Here is a 23,295-nt window from a genome sequence, read left to right on the forward strand (position 1 = left end):
AGGCCTGTGTTTATAACCTAAAGTGTCCTGAGAACAGTGCCACACTAGGCCGGGAGTCGACTCTTGTGGATCAGTTTTGTTTGTAGAAAGCCACCGCTCGCAGCCTACTGACTTGGCTTCGGCGGGTAGATGTGCAATCACACTGGGAACATTGCTAGCCCACTGCCTTATGTCAAAACCACCAGCTGCTAATAATGCTCTCATTTTGTCAATGAGTTTCTTAGCCTGATGCTGAGACTGAAGAGATTGTAAGCAATTGTCCACATAGAAATACTGCTGGACAGACTCAACTACATCTTCATTGTCCTCACTGTTGTCTCTGACATGTCTCTGGAGGGCATAAGTAGCACAGCATGGACTGCAGGTGGTCCCAAATGGTAACACTCGCCATTCACAGATGTCTGGGTTGCGATCTCTTTCCATGTCTCTCCAGAGAAAGCGGAGCAGTGGCTGGTCTTCAGGTAACAGTCTGATCTGGTGAAACATGTCTGTCTCCACTTATCACAACGGCATACTCTCTGAACCTGAGCAGGACTCCCAGCAGTGGTGGACCAAGAGTGGGACCAGGGAGTAGATTGTCATTTAGGCTCATTTGATTGTAGGTGAAAGAGCAATTGAAGACTACCCGGGCTTTGTCGTTGTGGAGCACAATGTGATGAGGAACGTACCATGAATCACTGGGATTGTCAGCTTCTGGGTTGGTTATTTGAACTGCATAACCTGCCTCCTCAAGCTTGTGTATCTCTTTGTCATACACGTTTGCCAGGTCAGGATTATTAACAAGGCGACGATCTGTAGCTCTTAAAAGAGCCATGACAGCGTTTGGTGGTGCTTGGAGTTTAGCCACGTCTCGCATATGAAGTAATGGGATAGTATAACGGGTTGCACCATCAACTGTAACATGCACCGTTTTCTCCTCCAACATTACAAGTGCAGCTTTATCTTGTCTGGAGCGGACTATTTCTTTCTCATTCCTTAGTGGCAGTAGGTCAAGCTGCCACAACCGCTCAACATGTTGATGTAACTCTTGCGTAGGAAGAGGGAATGTTGTGTGGAGGCATGAGCTTACATTTGAGGGTCGCTGGAGAAAGGTTGTTGGCCCTTGAACTGTCAAGACAAGAAGAGTGTGTACCGCTACAGGGCTTCCAAGCGGTCCCATATGGATTGGGCAGTTTGGTGTGATCAGCTGTGGATAATCTGATCCTGAGTAGCAAAGACTGCACTTTAGTGAAACCTTTCAACGGGATGTCCCTTAAGTGACCATATCTTCTTTTCAGTGAGTTCAGACACGACTGTTCAGCCAGGTTGAGCTCTTCAGCTGTAAATACCCTTTGGATTTGATGTTTCACATTTGGGTGTGATATCGCAGATACCTCAAAGGAGACTGCATTTGCTCTAAGCTGAACAATGTCTTGTCTTATTGTTCTGAGAGTCAAAGTTACTTCTGATCCTTTCAAGCCCAGATGTTTGACTGCTGCTGGCAGAATAATTGTTCTTTCCGAACCATCATCTAACACAGCATACGTGTCCATGAGCCTTTTACCACTGCAAAGACTTACTGGGACAACTTTCAACATCACTCTGCCTGAATGACTGGTCTGATCCAAGTAAACTTGAGAAGTGGCTGTGCTAACTGCGAGTATGCTTTGGTTTTCCGCAGCAACTGCAACTTCATGCACATCATGAAGTTGCACCTGTCTGGTGCAACTTCATCCACCAGACAGGTGGAGTCCTCTGCAGGTAGAGCAAGTTTTCTTGAGCGTGCAGCTGTCCTGTTTGTGACCTCGTCCACACCTCCAGCATTTATTTTGTTTTCTTAAATCCAGCTTCCTCTTTGTGAGTGGTTCAACTTACAAAAGGCTGCACAAGCATTGAGATAATGCTCATGGTTGTTGCAGTAGGGACAAAAGGGCTTAAAGCGATCCCGCTTTTTAGCTGTAGCTGCCATTTTAGTGTCTGTGAGGGAGCTGGAGGACAAATTGATTACTTTAGGTTGTTCACTGCCTGTGAGAATTGTGCCTGCATTAGCTTTGGGATATGAAAGAGGTTTCTGCTCTCGCCGAATGGGCTCTCTATGCACTGGCCCTGTTACACACCAAGATATTTGAATGGCTTGAGCCTTCCTTTCCAGCCACTCAGCAAATTCTGGCAGTGTGCAAGTCCTGGAACTGCCGCTCACAATGATGTGCTTGTTGAGACAGTACTCTATGAATGAGTCTCTATAACTGACAGGCAGTTTGATCAGTAAAGTGTCAATGTGGGAGCCACACTGCAGTTTGTATCTGGAGGGTCCATCCATTGTGTTCAACATGCCCACCAGTGTGTTAACAGCTGCCAAAAAGTCTTCAAATCCCTGCGCATCACCTGGTCGAATAGCTAGTGCATTGAGGATAGCTCTCAGCTCTCTCTGAATTAACTGTCTTGGTTGACAGTATCTCTGTTTAAGAGCTTGCATGGCACTGGTGTAGGGAAATGGGCTGTTGACATATCTCTTAGCTACCTGGTAAGCAGCGGGCATATGTAGATGATCCAAAAGATATTTATAGTCCTCTGTTAGATATCTGCGTGGGCCAAGGATGCTGTCCAGTCCTTTCTTGAGCATAAGAAAATCACTCTCCCTGAGGAGAAGACTGCCAGTTTTGGTTTGGGTATACCATAGGAGGATGCAATGGCCAACATTTCCATCAGTCCAGGTGCCACAGGATTGACAGGATAATAATACTGTGGTTGTGGTCCAGGACAAGGAGGTGGAGGCAGAAGCAGTGATTGAGGATGTTGAGGATGCATCGCTGGTTGCGCTGGAACAGGCTGGAGCTGGCACTATATGTTGCTATTGTGGCTGCAGTGAGGCTGGCGCAGATGGTACAGCAACTGGCTGATTGATGGGGTTGCACATAAGAAAGCGCAGGCTGTACAGCAGCTGATTGATGCGGTGGCTGTATCTGAGGATAGGCCGGCTGAATAGGCTGAGCAGCCGTAGGATAAGTCTGATCGTCGGAGCTCAGCAAATGGTCTCTGAGGCTGAGGCCCTGGCAGGGAAGATACACAAGCTATATTAGGTGCATGTATGCTTGGTTGCGACTGCAGCTGCATGGAGGGCTCGTGATAAATCGTTTCCTCATACCGTGGGGACGATGCTACAGTCACAGAGGCTTCTAATCCAGAGTTATTGACTTCAATGCGAGGACGACTCTCGTAGTGTCCGTAAGCAGGAGATCTAGATGCAAAAGATGCCTGTCTTGCACCGTCCATTCTGATTTGAAGCCCTCTCATCTCACTGCTTAAATCTTTCCACTGGGCCTATAGACGAATCCGGCGAAACTACCGGAAGTAAGCGGGCGCCATTACTGAGCTGTTGCTGGGTAGCGTTGCGCCATTGCCTCCTATTGGTTTGGTTGCGTCCACTGGAATAAACAGCCCGCGATTTACGACTGTCACTAACGTTACATCTACAACTTTACTATTCTTCCTCTGCCGAGTTATTTGTACAGTATGAGTGTTGTTAATGGTCTGTGAAAATCGGACAGGTCCTTTTAGAACTAACGTTATGTGTTTATCATCTGGTAGAGTGTGCATTATTTAGCTAACCAAACCATCCGGAGCTCAGATCATTTTGACCCTCTATCAGTGACCTGTAGTTGGCATTTTGTTGATCATCGGATGCCAGGCGAAGGAGAAAATACTCTTTAAAACAACCGAAGGGGCGCGTTGGGGCAGTAGTAACATTACTTATGTCTGTTGTTAATGTTTGATTTGCTTGACTGTGACTCTCACTCTGAGAACCAACAACGCTAGCAGTTAGCTGTACCACCCTTTCCTTTTGAAATGTGAAAATGAGATAAATAATGGTCACAAATGAAAAACATGAATTCGTTTATTTGATATTCATTTATTTATTGTTGCCAAATGGACAGATCTTTTTATAGTTTCCTCGTTAGCTAGCCTAGCTAGCATAGTTATTGCCAAGCTATTTTCATAAATAATCTGTAAGATCGTTTGTACCTTCATCTGTGACTGGAGCCCACTGTCTTAACATCATCAACCCAACAAGTCATACTGCCTGGCTGTAGCTGTCATCGAGGGTGCGTTATCACGGAGGTTTGTTTATACTAGTAACAGCTCAGTAATGGCGTCGCCACAAGATGGCAGCCTACACAGAACGCTCGTCGGATTCGTCTATAAGTGATGCAGCTTTCCTGACTTGTATGGGATATTCCTGCCGCGACCTCTGCTGGTGAAGAATGAACATGACGTGGAAGTGGATAATCAAGCACATAATCCTCCAAGTAGGTGGGCACCCGCCGAGTACGACTTGGACGAGGATCTGGCACTTGTTCTCCCTCATAGTAATCTCTGGATGTAGCCATAGCGCAGCTGATGTCCCGATCTGGCTCGAAAGACCAATTTGTGGGATATTCTGTGCGCAGTGGGATGGTTGGAACTCAACTGGCCTAATTCTTCAGTTAAAAATAACTGCAGCTACTCCATAGTGAACTTCGGCCATAAAAGTCGAAGACAGGTTTGCGTGGATATTATACATAAAAGTGGTTTATAGTTATGAACGCACAGCAATACCACACAAGGAAAAAGACAAAGAAAATAAACAATGCCAGGAAACTCTGTATAACGTTGGTACTGGATGCTGCCGAATGAAACTTTCTGCGCATACATCAAACAAGTCTGAACAAGTTCGACTCGCGAATGCGTGATATATATATATATTAATTAGTATATGACTATAAGTCATATAGTTTACTTACTATATATTCAAACACATACATAAACTAAATGTATTATACATTACTACGTCTTTACAGTGTTTTCCACTTGTTTATTGCACAGTATGTGGTATGAAGGTTTTAGCCCCGATGCTAACTAATATAATGAACTTTATGCCACAAATGGAAATCACTGACTTATTTTTTTAATCATTCAATTCAATGTATTGTGTACAACTGTGTCTTCAAATTGCTGATAACTAATTTAGCTGATTCCTGCTGTCGACATTGACGTTTGTTATGAAAAACACAAGTGGTTATTATAGTTTGGTCTAATTTGGTTTATTTACAGGTGCCCTCATTCTCTCAAATACCCCTTTAAAGCCCTTTACTGGCCAATAAATATTATACATAAGTAGGGTTGGGAATCGTAAGACATTTTCCGGTTCCGGTTCCCATTCAATACAAATTTTTAAAACAACTAATAAAAAATAGAAAATAGAATGGGGAAAATGCACAATCCTTTTTGTGTTTATTTCTTATACTTGTCAAATGAGTTTCAAATGAGTTTAACAGACTGGTAATGTCACATATTATTTAGCAATTTTTGCAAAAATAATACATTTTTCTTAAGGAAAATAAATATTTCTGCATTCTCTAGGATAATTTGGGACCTCTCCTATAGCTTATTGTATCTCCAGCAGTGGAGAATACCCTCTCAGAAGGGGTAGAATATGCTTGAACACACATGTAAGATCCAGACAGGTGAAACATAATATTTTGATTTGAATGATTGATTCATAAAGACTTCACTTCATTACTGGATGAATCAGTGCTCTAGCAGTTAAATAAACAACTGCATGCGTCTTGCAGAAGAACATTGTAACCGGAGCTACTTTATGTTTATTTCTATGACACGCGTGAGTCCTAAGGCACTGTGCTACTCCGCAGCGGTGCCGGTGTAAAGTAGTCCGAGTATAAACGCTTATTACAGGCTTACCGCAGTGCTTCAGGATAAGACAAAAACACGGTTTGAAAAAAGGCATTCATGATGTACTCGCTCATTATATACATTGTCAATTCTGAAGCGAATTTTCAATATTTGAAGCGACTTTCTAAAGGTGTTTTGGTTGCTACCGTAGACATCAGTGTTTATTCTTGAACTATAAACTTTTATTTCAGTACTTCTGTGATCATTTGAATATTTGTAACACCGAAATACCGATACTGTGTTGTTAAAAAGATTGTGAAAGTAAAGCTGTTTCATATTGACAACTGCTCTCTCAGCGACAGCGCAAACAGATTTGAATGTTCCAGTGTGAAGTTTTTGTCATTTAGGAATAAGATCGTGTGGGTGTTTGAATCGAGATCCTCTCTCTCTCTCTCTCTCTCTCTCTCTCTCTCAAAACGTATATGAGTAGCGCGAGGCATCGCAGACTTCAATATTTTACGATTCAAAATAGCTGAATAACTAACTATCTGAGATTTCGGTATAGAGATAAAAGTTATGATAATTTTCAGGAATATTACAGCACAATGAATGTATATTAGCACTGTTTGTTTGTTTTTGGCATCTGATAGAGCTTTTGGATTTGGAAACAGTGACGTCAGACTTAACAAGCTTAATAAAACTTAACAAGTTCAGTGAAGATGCATATTTTTAATTTGGGTAGTGAAAATGTTAATGTCAATTATTTTTTATTTTTTTGACATTGATTTATTACATGAAACATGTGTTTCCATGCTTTTTGTTGAGATGTCTTTTCTTGTATAGCCTATTGTATATACATGGTTGATTCCTTATGTATTGTACAATTTTTTTGTGTATTCTATTCATTGATATTAATCTATTACTAACTATTTTTTTCAAGTGCATGTGTATGTATTAAAATGGATCTAAAATATGTAATAAACTATTCTTATTTTGTATTTGGTACAGTTTGTTTATTATAATAGAAGTTAATGGTAATCACGTGAAATAAAAACAAATAAAAAGAATTTGGTTCCTGGAGGCACCCAAAACGGTTCCACACAGTGCCTAATATAACAGTTCCTCGAGAAACCTGTGTGGTTCCTCAGAGAACCGCGCTTTTTTAAAGGGTGCCTAGAGGATCTACAGACGGTTCTGCCGGTGTGGCAAAGTGAAGAACCCCAAAAGGTTTCTCCAAGTACCTTTTATTTTTACAGTGTAGATAAAAGAGTAGGGTGGTCAATGGTATCAAAAGCTGCCAAAAGATATAAGAGAACAAGAAGTATTTCCGGAATCAGTAGAGAGATAAATATCGTTTAGCACTCTAAGGAGGGGCGGACTCAGTGCTGTGAGCAGACCTAAAACCAGATTGAAAAACCTCATATATACAATTATTTGACAAAAAGTGTTGGAGCTGATCTAGCACAATTTTCTCCAATAGCTTAGAAATGAAAGGTAAGACAGAGATAGGCCAAAAAATGTTTACAACAGAAGGATCTAGTGAAGGCTTCTTGAGCAGAGGAGTGACCTTTAGTACCTTATACTTCCTATTTGAGCCAATGCAGATGAAATGAGCAAAGTTATTTCAGGGAAGGAACGCCCTTATTGTAAATCAAATTCTGATTGGTTGGAGTGAGAGCGTTCTATGATGAATGGTCAGCGCAAATGGCTGTGATCTGATTGGCTTAAGTAGACGGTGGGTGGAGTCCATTTATTTGTGGATTAGTGTGCAGGTCTTGATGGTAGAAATGTTTCAAAATCCACAAATGCGTGTAGGGATCTACAAATTAACAGGAAGCGACTCACAAATGAATGCCAGGCAGAGTTATGTTTGTAACATATACACATTTGTAAATATTTTATTTATTTGAAAAATCTAATTTTATTTGATTATTTTTTGCTAAAATCTTTACATTTATTTGTGAATCTTTATTTATTTGGAATAATGTAACAATAATAATCGCACTTAATTATTCAGCTTTAAGTGTTTTGCTCAAACTGTTTAGAAACTTTTCAACTCTTCTAGCTGCAAGGTAGGACTGAATGATTAAATGCATTTGTGATAATATCGCAATATGATGAAACACAAATTTTTAACCGCAAAAGGTGTGATTACACTCTGGTCACGTGACACGCGAGAGAAAAGCAGTCTGCAGATGTAGCATAAACTTGGCACGCTACGCATATTTACACATCTGTTTAAATACAGAAAGCACTCTTTGTTTATTGCTTGTAATCTTTTTTTTTTTTTTTTCTCTTTGTTATTTACTAGCTTTTATATTTTGAAGCTATATTAGTTTATACAGCCTATTTAAAATTCTTAACATGATTAATAATTAATAATTTTTTAATAATTATTTTTAAAAATACATATAATTACACATGTAATTAAATAGATAAAGATAAAGAACTTAAAAAGTAATCACATATTAAATCGCAACATTGGTAAAAAATAATAATAATAAACAAATAAATAAAATCGCAATTAGATTATTTTCCAAAATCGTTCAGCCCTACTGCAAGGCTCGAAATTGCGAACCATTTTGGTCGCATATGCTCCTGAAATTTAATCTGTGCGACCTAAAAATATATTTGGGAGCATTTGTGTGAGTGCAAATAATGGTTTTGGTGCGACCTATTTTCATTCCTCTACAAAACGTTTGCAAATTACTGCACAGTGTGTACCTTATGTGCGCTGATACACGGTGGCCGGACCATCATTCTACCCAACGTTACATAAACAATCAAACTTCATCCTTGCGTGCTTAACTTTAACTTTAATATTAGCTGTCAATCACTCCCACTCTCTTTCTCTTTCTCTTTCACTTAGAATATTGTCTTTGAGCTTCCGTTTTTGCAGTCACTCTGTATATTTCTCTGTATATGGCATCGCTGTCCAGGAGTAATTCGCTTTTGAAGTGGATTTACTTAATGTAAAGTTAACGAAAGTTATCATGAGGATTGTAGTGTTTAAAGCAGATGTCTTAAAAAATGTCAGTAGACCGGAAATATTTTAAAACGAGCCGTTCATTCATAAATACGCAAGATCGCTGTGAAAATACAGACCGGAAGACAGAAGACAAAAGACAACGAGCGCAGCGCTGAAAAGGGGCGGGGCTACATAAGGTCTATAAGGTAGAAATATTTATACGCCATGCAAAAGACTATGCACGCTAACCATTACCATAGTAAACATGGTAAATATGAACGCTTGAAGAAATCAGACAAATCATAGATGCTAACACAATCATCTTCTTATTTTATCTGTCAGTAGCCTAATGTTACTCTTTATAGAGCTGGTAAGTCCCGCCCCTTCCGTAAAACCCCGCTGGACCTCAAGGTTGAAAAATCGTCAATGCAAGTGAATGGGAGAAAATAATTATTTTCTGGTCCCGTTTGAATTGTGCCATGAATGTGAACATATGTTGTCTGTGAATTTTTTATATAATCTTTCATGTTACGAGTTTGACAGTATATGGTATGATTCTTCGGCTAGCAGTTGTGGAAGAGACATAACGAGAAAGACTACATGTCGCCTATGTGACGTCACCCCATAAAGTTGACTTACCCGTGGTTTTCGCCAACCTCAACGATTTTGTCCTCTCCCTGAAAGAAGGCGGTGAAGTGCACCAAAGACACAGCCATGTTTAGCGGGATCCGTGAGCTAGTCCGTGTGCGAGTGGTGGTGACGTTTCAAACGCGTCGAAAGCAGCGATGAGTTGTAGTCCACAAAGTGCTCTCACACAAAGTCTAACCATATCAAACTTCTACCCGCTAAATTGTAGCATTCTTCACACGAAAGATTATATAAAAAATTCACAGACAACATATGTTCACATTCATGGCACAATTCAAACGGGACCAGAAAATAATTATTTTCTCCCATTCACTTGCATTGACGGTTTTTCAACTTTGCGGTCCAGCGGGGTTTTACGGAAGGGGCGGGACTTACCAGCTCTATATCGGACTATCATGAAATAAAACAACGTTTTTGCGGGAGCTTCCTCTGACTGAAAATATAACTGTACTGGGAGAGAGTGCTAAAGCTCCTCAAGTAAATTTTTTTGGTGGCATATTTGTAGAAATGAATTCATTAAAATAAACAAACATAAAATAAACAATGTTTCGACCCAAAGGGTCTTCGTCAGGCAAGCAACAATCATAGAAAGGTACAATTTCAGGGCCTGTTTACACGAGAACGCTCGTGGGTGAAAACGTAAAAATATTTTATCAGATGTGCCTTTCGTTTAGACGGCGACGGCGTTTTTGGGGCTTAAAAACGCAAAAAAGTGAAACCACCCTCCAGAGCGGAAATTTTAAAAACACTCCACCGTCGCGTTCCTGTCTAATGGGTAAAATGCAAAAGTCTGCTAGACATTGAAGGCACCGATCTGCTCACGGTGGCTCTCGTCGCGTACTTCACATTGCCACCTAGCCGCCTGGAGTGCATACTACATCGAGTTTCACACACTTTTTTGTCACCATATGCACACAGATTTCCCCCCCATAGCGCTCGCCTAAACGCAGAATAAATAGTGATAACGCAACACCACTTTTGCGTTTTTTCTTCAGATAATTTCTGTGTAAACATAGCCTCAATGTTAACCATCACACCTGACCTCATTACCCAATCATCCAATGAACAATGCATTGGATCAGGGATGGGCAACTTCGGTCCTGGAGGGCCACTGTCTTACAGAGTTTAGCGCCAACCCTAATCAAACACACCTGAACAAGCTAATCAAGGTCCTCAGGATTACTAGAAAGTTACAGGCAGGTGATTTTTTCAGGGTTGGAGCTAAACTCTGTAGGACAGTGGCCCTCCAGGACCGAAGTTGCCCATCCCTGCATTGGATGATTGGGTAATTAGTTCACTAATGAGGTAAGGTGTGATGGTTCACACTGATATAAATTGTAACTTTCTATGATTGTTGCTTGCCTGACGAAGACCCTTTTCGGTCGAAATGCTGTTTTAACCTATTTTAATAAATTCTTGGGAGCAGAAGTGACAGTGTGCCGATTAGAGTTTATTTTATATTTGTAGAAATGATCATTCTTTCTAAATGTGATGTAAATATGTCCTATAACTAACGTTACCAAATAAACAGAAAAAGACGCAACTGAATAAGTAAGTCTGGCCTCTTTCTATTTTTAAATAGACCTAACGGTAAACCACTTTATTTCTGTGTGGCTAATGTGCAATTTTGACAAATTAATTCATTATGATCAAAGTATCACTTTTTATAGTACACCTGTGGTAAAACATCAATTTGTGAGTTTTAAAATTCAAGTAAACAACAAAAATGCCAGTAAACGGTCGCTTTTATCATGTTTGTTTTGCGATCACGCTAGTTTCCAGTCATTTCTTTCTGATTAGTTTTCTGATAAAACTTCCTTTTTTTTAATTTTTTTATAAAACTTCCATATGTTGGTGAAATGATGGGTTTGTTTGACCTTGTTCCAGAGAGGTGTTTTAGTGAAGCGCTGAAGAGCTTCTGGCTCGACGGTGGAAACTCAGTGTGTTTTAAAGCCCTGGCTAGCACTGGCCCGACAGTGGAAACGTGGCTTTTAATATCATAATACTTTGCTTGTTAATGGATGAATCAGTGTTTTTTTTAATCTATCTCTTGAATGAATAATTCAATAATAAATTTGTTTAACTCACTTGTCGCCACCTAGTAGTGTAACAATGTTATCAATACAATTGTTATTTGAAGCTACATGTTACTTTCAAAAGGTGCTTTTCTCTATTTTGATTGCTTCTGTAGACACCAGTGTTTATATCCAAACTATAATCTTTAATTCTAGTTCCAATTCAAGTTATTCTGTGATAAGAATATGTGTAACACAGAAATAACAATACTGTGTAGTTGAATACTCTCTGGGTCCTTCATTTTTGGTGGGTGCTCCTAACTTTTTGTTACCAGTGCTACCAAGTAAAAAGCAATTTCGAGCCCTGAGCTGGTTTTTGTGTTGCTCTTACGTTAAATATTATTAACATGCACTAAAAACTCATTTTTACCAGGTTTCATTTATTCATTACATAAAATGAAATCACAACTCATAATCCTCACAAATTAAGTGAAAAAGAGTCAGTAACGAGTTTACGTTTCACATCACGACATCAGTCAGTTAACTGAAAGTTAACTGACTCGTTTGTATCTAGATTTCTCCTAATAAATGATAAAATTAATGTACTCACAGTCTGGAAACAGCAGATTTAGAGCAGAATGAACGGCTGTGTTCCACTTCTCTTGTTTATGTTCCCTTCCCTCGCTCACTTCTCTTCTTCTCCTAGACTCGGATGTGTGTCATTGCTTCGGTTGCTCGAGCGCCTCTACTGGCGGAAACCAATCCCTATTAAACTATCTAACTTTCGTCACCTTCTTAAAATAATTGCCAAAATCATTTTTATTTACACAATTATTTTAGGAAGGTGACGATAGATTAAAATAGATAGGCCTACAAGACAACCAAGATCAGATCTGTTATCTTGTTTGAGATACAATCTATCTCCCCAAATATGTTTGATGAGGGATAGGCTAAAATGTTCAAACTTCGAGCCTATCTGGGGCCTGTACCATGAAGCCGGATTAGGTGGCTAGCCAGCTATGTTTCAGCTTAGTTTCCGCCAACCCTGGGTTTTAGGTACTATGAAAGTAGCTCGGCTTTAATCGGTGTTCGTTGCCATGGTATCTTACGCTGCACGGCTAACCTGCTCCGGGGCGCGAATTTTTTTTTTGCAGGGTGGTAGCGGAAGACTCATTAATATTCATAGAGAACTCATCCCTGATTGGCTCGCCGCGTGACACAGTGACACAGTGCCCAGAGTGATAGAGAATACATCGCCTCAGATCGTGACAACCTATTTTTTACAGACTATGGTGACAACAAACACATTCACGAAGGTAAAATTTCATTTCATATTTGATTATTTGATCACACATGTGATTCGTCTTCTAATAAACTTTTAATGGCTTCAATATTCATAGAGAACTCATCCCTGATTGGCTCGCCGTTACACAGTGCCCAGAGTGATAGAGAATACATCGCCTCAGATCGTGACAACCTATTTTTTACAGTCTATGGTGGTGACAACAGACACATTCACGAAGGTAAAGTTTCATTTCATATTTGATTATTTGATCACACATGTGATTCGTCTTCTAATAAACTTTTAATGGCTTAGTATTCCAAAACCAACTGAATTAATAGTGAGTTAACCCTTACGTGTCCGTTCGCTCTATTGTCGTTGATATTAAAAAAGGTAAAAGATACATTTCTTAAAGAGGATTAAATGTTGTTAAATCGGTTCTTATCATGTTTTATCTAAATTGTTTGCTTCACTTCTAAATGTTTACTTTACTTCTTAAATGTTTACAAGTAAATTGACAGTAATATGCTCTCATTCGTGGTATTAAGAGTTCAGATGCAAAAGCCTCTCAGAAATGTTTTTTCAAGCTCGTATATTTAATATTTGATATTTTATATATATATATATATATATATATATATATATATATGAACAAAAACACACACACACACACACACACATACATACATATATATATATATATATATATATATATATATATATAATATATATATAGTGTGTGTGTATTGCACCCAGTGTATAAAAATGTGCTATATAAATAAACATTTACTTTCTTACTTACTCAAGACATAGAACTTTTTATGTGAGGTGGTTATCCAGTACCAACATTGGAATGTTCGGTGCGGGCACGTAAGGGTTATGAACCTTGTGAACTTTTTGCAGATGGTGACAAAGCCAGTTATTGTTTTAAAGTGTCCATGTCTTGATGATTCCATTCAAGAGTCCATTCTGTTCTGTTTCTAGAAGTGGTGTGCATAATGGCAGGATTTATTAAAGCTTGCAACATTTGCCAGACACTTGACAACTTTGAGGAGATGGAGCTGCTGGAGGTTAGGTGTAGATGGATAAGAATAAAACAAAAAAACAGTGTTGTTGAAGCGTGGATAATGTTAAACTACTTGTTAGGCTGTTAGCAAACAAATAATTACACTTTGACATTAAGTCAACATCTTGTTGTTTTCCATTGGCATTCCAACCCCTTTCCCCCCCTCCATTAGTAGAGTGTATAGAAAAACAACTTCTTCTGAGTGGGTTTTAAGTGTATAGGTCCCATTGGCAAAGTTTAGTTTGAAGCTATTGAGCAAAAGCATCACATAAATAATAAAAAATAAAAAAAACACTGACATAAGTATTGGAAATATTGGAAAGCCATTTCTACCATCTGTGCATGGAGCACACTTAACTGACTTAAAGGCAGAGATAGTTTACAGAATGTAGGTGTTAATGTTAAATGTTACTTTGGTTACACCATGCATTTGCCCACTCTTTAAATGTTTTTTGTGCTTTGACAGAAACTCCTCCCTGAGGACTATGAACATCATATCTGTTCATTTGAGCCTCTCGAGGGCAAGAACTGCAACATTACTCTAAAAGTAAAACTTCACACTGAGGAGGAGGTTCGCAGATGGCTTCAAGCCTTTCAAAAGTCATCACAAACGACATGGCGGGTGAACAAAAGCTACCCTGTGGAACAACAAAGGCAGAACATATACAGAGTAAGTGATTTCATAGCAGGTGCATTCATTTATTTTTTCAAGGGTTGAGCCAAAACCTTAATTGAATGTGTTTGAAGGTGGACCTTAGATGCCAACACAACACACGGCATTCTTCCTCGAAAAAAAATACATCCTGCCCTGCTGTGATGTATGTTGTTCTCAAGAGGCAAAGCTTTTCGCAGAACAGAAAGTCCAGGTTAGATCTAAAAATAGATTTGCTACCCCAAAAAACAGGCTTGCTGTTTTGTAAAAAAAAGTCACTCTCTGTCTCAGTTTCCTAAATAACGTAATAATATATGTAATAATAATTTTAATGTACTCAGATCTGCTGATTTACACATAGAAGAAGGATTATGTTTGTACATCAACCTGAAACATCAACATAATCACCTGCTCATGTGTGCTGAGGCTATGAGGCAACGAGATGTAGCACCAGAGACAATCAACAAACTACAGACTCTTTTTCAAAGTGGCCACTCTCCCTCCTCTGCTTTAAATACACTGAAATACGACCTTCAGGAAGAGATGGGCGACTCATACGTCTTTGCAGCTGCTGATCGCTCGATTTGTCCTGATCTAAGTTTCTGTTTTAGGTAAGTAAAAGTAAAAAATACAATTGGAACATTCTAAGAATGTGATCACTATTATCAAGTGAAAAATTATGTGATAATGTTGATAATGTCACTTGATAAAATTTACTAAATCCTGTGTGTAATTGTCATTTTAGGTTGTATTACAACATTTTCAAGAGGTCGTACGGGGAGTTATCCGGGGACACGATGCTCACCAGCCTACAGGCATCACTTGATGCATACAACAAAAAGGAGGGGACTGAGTGCGGGAAGATGTTTGCAGATTCCAAGAACATCATCATTGCCTTATGCAGTCCCCTCATGAGGCGAGTCCATTCAATGATCCCTGAGAGTGCAGAGATGGTCTTTGTGGACTCTTCTGGAAATTGCGACAGAACAAATAGCAGAGTGTTCCTACTTTTGACCCACTCAGCTATTGGAGGACTGCCCTTGGGTGTAATGATAACATCATCTGAGTCTCAGAGTGTCATCACTGCAGGACTACAGCTCCTCAAAAGCATTCTTCCAGAGGATGCATTTTTCCGCAGGGGAGATCTCGGCCCACAAGTGGCAATGACTGATGACTGCCAGGCATTACGACAGGCTCTCAGCGAGTCTTATCCACATACACACCCCATCCTCTGCGTTTTCCACATTTTGCAGGCGATGTGGAGGTGGCTGTGGGATGCCCACAATGCTGTACCAAAGTCTGACCGTCAAACCCTGCTACAGCTCTTCAAGGCTATGGTGTATGCAAGAAATCCAGGAGAACTTGAGGCCTCATACCATCGGGCCTTAGAGGACTCCACGGCAAAGCTTCACCCACGATATTGCAAATATCTGACATCTATTTTCAGCAGACGTGAGGCCTGGGCAATTTGTCTCCGCACTCATCTCCCCACACGAGGGAACGACACCAACAATTATGTGGAGAGTGCAATGAGGGTTCTGAAGGACCAGGTCCTCTATAGGCTGAAGGCCTACAACATAACACAGCTGATGGATTTCATAACCACCAGGCTAGAGGCCTACTATTGCCGGAGGCTCATCGACGCAGCAAATAATAGAATAAAGTTGAAGTCGAAACAAACCACAAAAAAAAAAAAAGTAATTTCAGCCACAGCCTCAGATGAAATCAGCTGAAGATCAGATCAGCTTTTTTTTGTGGCTTCGATAAGGTCCAGTTCTGGTTTGTTTCTTTGCTCTTGGCTGACATGTGGCATTGCTATGCAGAGGTGTAAAGTCCAGGTTCAGAAAGTAAAAGTCCTCCTCAGTATTTTGTTCCAATCACCTGGATTTGCTAATTCAGACAGGAGAGAGAACTAATTAGTGAAATCAGCTGACTGAGTTCATGGGTGGAATAAACATAGGGAAGGACTTCTACTCACTGGCCCCTGGATTTCCCACCTCTGCTTGTTTTATTCATTATAATAGAACTGGTTCTGCTGTAAGGACCATTGTTGTGACAATCAGATTTTAATAACATTTCAGGTATTATGCTGACTTACACAGACATCAAGAATCAGCATATGAATTTCAACAATGGTGACCATTAAAAAATTATTCATACTGCAATGCATGCTGGGAGCCATGGATAATGGATAAGTTTTGTATTATGCTAGTACCCAGCATGCATTGCAGCATGAATCATTTTTAATGGTCACCATTGTTGAAATTCATATGCTGATTCTTGATGTCTGTGTGAGTCTTAGTCATGCAATTCCTTTTCTGTGAAACTTTTTGTGCACAACTTTTTGTAAAATTCTTCATATTATCTGATGTTCATGGAGTTGTTAAATCCTCCTCTGCTGAGATCTTGAGATATTTAATGTCTTCTTTTATCTCCAGTTGATTGTGCTGTGGCTGGAAGTCAGTTGTAGTTCTTGTGTTTCTCTTTCCTTGAGTGATTCTGCTTGTTAACAGCAGGTGCTCATCACTAATGCTCAATCATCACTTAATTAATCACTTAATTATACAATTATCATTCTGTGATCTAGAAATGTTCTATAATTCATTTAGTTTGAGTTCTGTTTCAGTCATTCAAGTTTCGGTAATATTTGAGTGCTGTTAAACTCAGTTTTATTTAGTACATATTACTGTTATGTTTAAAGTGTATCTATAGAAACTCTAATTTGCATATTGGTACATAGTGCACTGACTGAAGTAAGCCCTAATTGCATGGGATATCTGAATAAATGTTTTAAAGTTTGTTTAATGTTTGTTGTCTCCCATTTCATCTGCCCCAATGACAGTCTTCCAGCCTGAGAAATTAACTACTTGGTCCATATTCTGCTTATTTACCAGGCTACCTAGTGATGATTCAATTAAATGAGAAACATTTTCTCATTTCTCAAACTCAAGAATGAAATAACTTAAGATAGACTAAATAAATATATCAGTCTACTATTACAGGGACCACAGAATAATCAAGTTGGCCATTTTGAACTTTCTATTTTGCATTGGCTCATGAAGGCCAAAAGACTTTGGCGAAGTCCCCACTGTTACAGTTTTTCTCAATTGCTAAAACACAATTTCTGAAACCTTGCTCCTTTTTCTGAAAACATTAAAGACAAAACCTCATCTTCAAATCAGTTTTGAGAGGTTGTGTTCAATAAATGACATGCGTTCTCTATTTATATTTGATTGTTGCCTCTTGTGTTTACCAGTGTGGATGACATGTGCATTAGAGTGCAGAATGTGTTTTGAGAATGTGTTTAGCGTTTTTTGTCTAAGGGAGATCTGCAAATTGTGGTTTATCTTGTGAAATGGTTTAAGGTAACTTTATTGACAGCAGACTGCACAATTAGCTAAATGAGTTCAGGCAACTGAGAATTTTGTTCAGCTAATGGGTTTTAGTGTTTTAGCAATTGAGAAAAACTGTAATACAATGAATCGTGTTGGTCAAAAACAACACGACTCATTTATTTGCGTTCGTGATTTTCATCGATAATCCAATGAAATTACTAACATTAATCATGTAGGTCAATCACAATCCCTGTCACGAGCCTGAGGCGATGTATTCTCTATCACTCTGGGCACTGTGTCACTGTGTCACGCGGCGAGCCAATCAGGGATGAGTTCTCTATGAATATTAATGAGTCTTCCGCTACCACCCTGCAAAAAAAAAATTCGCCTCCGGGGCAGGTTATGTTCTGGATTCAAGATCTCAGACTGAAGTTTGACCAATCAGCTGAGAGCAAAGAAACATATAGGTGACGTAACTTATTCCAAGTGTCTGTTGCAATGGCTTCACCTTTTCTTCCAAATCCGGTGGACATCTCAGCGCAAATTGTTTGACGAGCACTTCGTAGAGAAAGAGTTTATAGCCTGACAAAATCCCCTTGCCTTAACTGATAGTTACTTGTATGGAAGATACAGATTTTCCGCGGAAGGAAATTCTTATCTTTGCGAACTTCTTGAGCCGCACATAAAGAATTTAACACGTCGAATTCATGCACTTACTGTACCGCAAATTGTATTGCGTTGCGTTTTTTTTTTGTTTTTGTTTTTGTTTTTTTTGCAAGTGGTAGTGCTACATTCTTGCACGGTGGGTGACGCACAGAAGCTAGGGGAAAACACGGTTTGTCAAACCATTCGCAAGGTGGTCCTCGCTCTGCAGGAGTGAAAAGTTTCATTAGTGTTCCCCGGACATTTATCGACCATGTCCATAAAAGAGGGCTTTTATAAAATTGCCAGTAAGATATATTGATAGGGTGACATCACATGAACACTTTTTTAAGCAAATTTCACAAGTGTACTATACAATATAATACATGTTAAGAATTATTTTGAATCTTTTTTTTTATTATTATTCTGTTAATCTTATGATAGGATTCCCAAGTCATTGCAACATGTATGCAGTCTATTGCTCCAATCTCCACTGCTCTAGGGGAACATGAGGCAGATTATGTTAATAGGAAGTCCTATCACAGCCATAATGTTCAGGTAGAGATGATGTGAATATGTGAGATGATTATTTTCTGTGAGATGAATCTTTAAATTAATAGTAACATTAACAGATATAACAATGATTTAATAAACATTTCATCTGCAGACGACTTGTGGTCATGAACATATATGATCAAGTTTGGATGCCAAATGGCCTGGCTCCAGTGCTTGTCTCAAATTTTCCGTTAGTCTGTGTTGTGTCAGCACTTTGAGGAAAGCAAGTTAAATTTGGTACAGTAAAAAACACTGTTAATTTGAACTGAGATAGAAAAACCTACACAATAACCCCCTATCATGACCCTCAGACAGGGCCACAGCACCGCTTCAGTGTGGCCCTCAGTAAAACCAGAGTAAAGATAGAGATGACCTTTGGCATCCTAAAGGCACATTTCAACTGTGTTCGGCCCTTAAGAGTCACCAGAGCGGGCATCACAGATAGTGACTGCATGTGCCATTCTGCACAATATATTAGCCACCAGTAGAACGGAGCGAGAAACACTACAAAACCAGCTTCTCCCCGATGAAACTGACCCGATCACACTTGACCACCCAGCTGGTGCAGATGTAGATGCAATCACCATACAATATTACACTTAATAAAAGCACATTGAAACTGCAGATATGTCTCAAATTGTTTATTGGTTTTGTGGGATGGGAGGGAGAAAGAGAGCAAGAGAAAGTTGCATTAATAAATATTCATACTAAAGTGTTACTTGGTTAAATAAGTTATACTATATATATATATATATATATATATATATATATATATATATATATATATATATATATATATATATATATATATATATATATACACATATACAGTATATATATATATATATATATATATATATATATATATATATATATATATATATATATATACAGTATATAACTATATACATACTGAGATCAGTTTTATCTAGCTGTTTGATTTTGTTTGGAGCCTCCTCAGCTCACAGTCAGCTCCTTTAGTGTGCAGTCTAGTTCAAGTCTCCTTTAGTGTGCAGTCTAGTTCGAGACTCCTTTAGTGGACAGTCTAGTTCAAGACTCCTTTAGTGTGCAGTCTAGTTCAAGACTCGTTTTGTACAGGGCCCTGACTGAGTCTGTTTCCACCTGAAACATAATTCCACCACAAACATGATCATTACAAGTTTTCTGGAGGCTCATCAAAATCACAAAAAGTTCCTTGACTTCCTACAAACACAGGACTGACTGTAATTTATGTCAAGGATTTTAAATCCTTACACATTTCTTCTGAAGCCCATTGAGGTAGAGGCCTCAGTTTCTGGGGCAGGTTGTGAAAAATCCTACAATAAAAGAGATGTGTAAGGGCCAGTCCCTTTTTTATGCCACACATTCAAATGTTTGCCACAATAAAAAGCCCAGTGCATTCACCTCAGCAACTGTCTGAGAACACACAGACAGAGTGTCTTCATCATTTCCTCCACCCTAATAAATAAAAATAGGCCAATGTAAAGCATAACTGTTGAAAAGCAGGTTATGTTTGGTAATTCTGTCTGCTGCATACTGACCTCTGTGTGGGAGACTGTGTGTATGTGTGCTGGCTTCAACAGGGACACTGTATTTCCCTCTACTGCAGAACATACAGTCAGCCATATTTACAACTTAAAAAAAGTAGTAATGTATTGCACACGTACCCAGTGTTACTTGCTTAGAGGAGCCAGCACCAAAGTCAGATTGTACAGCACCTGTAATTCCATCCATAATCGGCCGTCCCTTATTGCCTACTCAGAGCCAACTCCTCCGCCACAGTGTATTCTGGTTTTCTGAATTTAATTCTTTATTTCTGTTTTCTGCAAACAAGTGTTTGTGATAAAATGTTCACAAAAGTAATAAAAGGTTGTGGTAAATACTCACCACTTTGAATATATTTTTATATTTTGTCTTTATCTGCTGCCAAGAACATTTGGAGTTGGGGTTGCATCTAAAAATCAATGAATATTAATTTTTCTTAGTACCGGTACATGCACATTTTTATATATTATAAAAATAGGCTATAGGCTATATTACACGTATAGGCTACACATACATACATAATTTTACATTAATATAGAACGTTTGTTTAACTTACACATTAACAATAAGCAATCTTTCTCCAACAGTCTTCTCTTGCTTTGGCCGCAGAAACCGTATTGTTTCGAGCTTGAAATACATATTTAAATTCATCGTAATTATGAATGATTATCTCTTACTCCTCCGCGGAAAAATCGCGACCCGCGATTGGTTGTTCAGTGTCGACGTCACTCTTTTATGTGCACGCGCGCGTGGAGTAATCATAGCTTGAGGATCAAAGCCTGAGTTGACAGAGAAAGTTGATGAGCTGCATCATGGTACCAATAAAGCCTGATTGCATCGGTTTGGTTTTGTCAACTCAAAACTTATCCTGTAACCCCGAGTTTGTTCAACTACCTTCATGGTACAGGCCCCTGGACTCCCAACTGTCGCATTTTACAGATGTTGTTGATTTTAATATACATTTTGACTCCATTTTAAAAGTTAGATGGTAACTACACTATTAATAAATGTGAGAGTTAAGAAAGATTTACCTCAAAAACTCCAGTTCTTCCCGAGCAGCTCAGTGCAAGTTGTCTGATTTCTCCCAATAAAATTCAAATCACAGTCCTCACAGTTTGATAAACACCGTGAATTAAATCCATGTCATTTTTGGCGCTTAATAAACAAAAAGTTACGCGTCTTGCGGAAGAACATTGTAGCCGGATCTACTTCTCTCTGTTTATGTCTATAACAAGTCAGGAACTCGGTTACTCCGCGGCGGTTGCGTCCCGCACTGATTAAACCAAATAGTCCAAATAAACAGTTATTATTGGCGTACTGTAGTGATCCAGGATAAGACAAAAACACGGTTTGGAAGATGGATTCATAATGTACTTATCTAAATATTTGTATATTTTGAACGATAGTGTACGTTTATGAATCACGGTGGATTCAACAAGATCACGTGGTTGAAATGAAAGCAAATGGGGTTATTTAGAGAGGAACATCCCATTGAACTAGAATGGCCAAATACAGAGAAACTCATGCAATTTATTCATATTCAGAGGATTGAGGCGACACAAAAATAAGCTTAAACCAAGACGCGTTCCATTTTTTAATTAATTTAACCAAATTGTTCGTCAAAATAATACAAACGCGTAACTTATCTAACATGAAACCTTCTTTCATAACTACTAGATAGCAGCTGTAAAACTAAACTAGGCATGTCACTGCTGAATTGCCACAGACACACAGAACATCTACTTTTCCTGAGCAATTTCATCTTCTCCAAGTGATGTTTGTCAGAGTCCATATTATGAGAGGAATCGCCTCGTTGTCCTTCAAATTTTACAATAGAAAAACATTTGGTGCAAAAAAAGACTTCAATATCTTAATGCATCAGTAATTCCTCCTGCTTGCTTCTTCTTCTCCTGTGGGAAGATGGGAATATTCCCCAGCATTTAAACTCTCATGAACGGCTGTGGGAGCTTCACTGACTGAAGGAGTGAATTGTGGTCGTTGTTGCTCATTTAGCAGATGATCATCACACTTACAATACCTCTAGGTTATTTAGGTGCAAATCTTCACTCAAGTACTCAATTAAAATCTATCACGATTTAAGTTTTAGCTTCAACTTCCAACTCACCTGGCTGATATTTGAGTTGCTCTATCTTGAGTTATAATTTGTCATTGTCACCTAAGGCTCATGAAGGTTTTGGAAAACTCAGCGCTGGTCAGTGAAGATCCAACCCACATTAAACACTTCTGAACCAGTTAAAGGAGAACTCCGGTCAATTTTAACATTGAGGTCATTTTTTTGTAAATTTGGAGTGCTGTCAGTACAGAGAACAATGACAAAAATCGGTGTTTCCTACCCCACTAACACAGAACGTTTAGGGAACGTTAGTTTATGGTTCTCTAAAGGTTAGTTCGAACCAAACCAAAAACTAACGTTTAGGGAACGTTAGGGAACCAACCAACTAAAACGTTCTCCTGTAGTTGCACTGTACCTCCACACAACGTTCCCGTTTGGTTGTTTTTGAGTGCGGTTTTTAAATGTTTATTTAAACCAGCTCCATTTACATTTAAGTAGCATATAAAAGGTTTGCAGTCACTTGATTTACACTTTAAAAAATGCTGGGTTATTTAATCTACCCAACCGCTGGGTTATGAAATTCTTTACCCATTATGGGTTATTAATATGGAATTTGGGTTATTTTGTGCAACTCATGTGTTGAGCATAGACTGTAAAGGTGTTGAGTCAAAATCCATCAACCCAACATTATATCGTTTGACCCAGCACGTGGGTTGTTTGTGCTTCGAACGTCATCATATCATCACCACCAGAGTCCACACACCGAGCGCTCGTCACAGCAGAGAACCTGACTGATCATCCAGCGAGGCAAACAAATAATAAAAGGTATGTGTACGCTACATGTCTAATTCACATTGTCTGTGT

At 39.0% G+C, this 23,295-nt stretch overlaps 1 protein-coding gene and 1 long non-coding RNA gene across 3 annotated transcripts in view; one reads left to right on the plus strand and one right to left on the minus strand.

Moving 5' to 3' along the window:
* The window catches only part of LOC307144905 (uncharacterized protein), a 90,563-nt gene that overhangs the window by 11,753 nt on the left and 55,515 nt on the right, over positions 1-23,295 (minus strand). The window contains exon 1 of one of the 2 annotated variants that reach the window (XM_079847633.1): positions 11,891-11,997. The exons of the other annotated variant lie outside the window; for it this stretch is intronic. The gene's annotated coding sequence lies outside the window, so the exon portion shown is untranslated. Of the gene's footprint in view, positions 1-11,890; positions 11,998-23,295 lie in introns of those variants that run through there. 2 annotated transcript variants of the gene reach the window in all.
* On the plus strand, positions 12,679-14,841 carry LOC307144930. The gene is made up of 4 exons (XR_013818853.1): positions 12,679-12,803; positions 14,095-14,298; positions 14,376-14,494; positions 14,622-14,841. It is a non-coding gene; the product is annotated as an uncharacterized lncRNA (long non-coding RNA).

This window comes from Squalius cephalus (assembly GCF_949319135.1).
Source record: "Squalius cephalus genome assembly, chromosome: 17".
Classification (NCBI taxonomy): Eukaryota; Metazoa; Chordata; class Actinopteri; order Cypriniformes; family Leuciscidae; genus Squalius; species Squalius cephalus.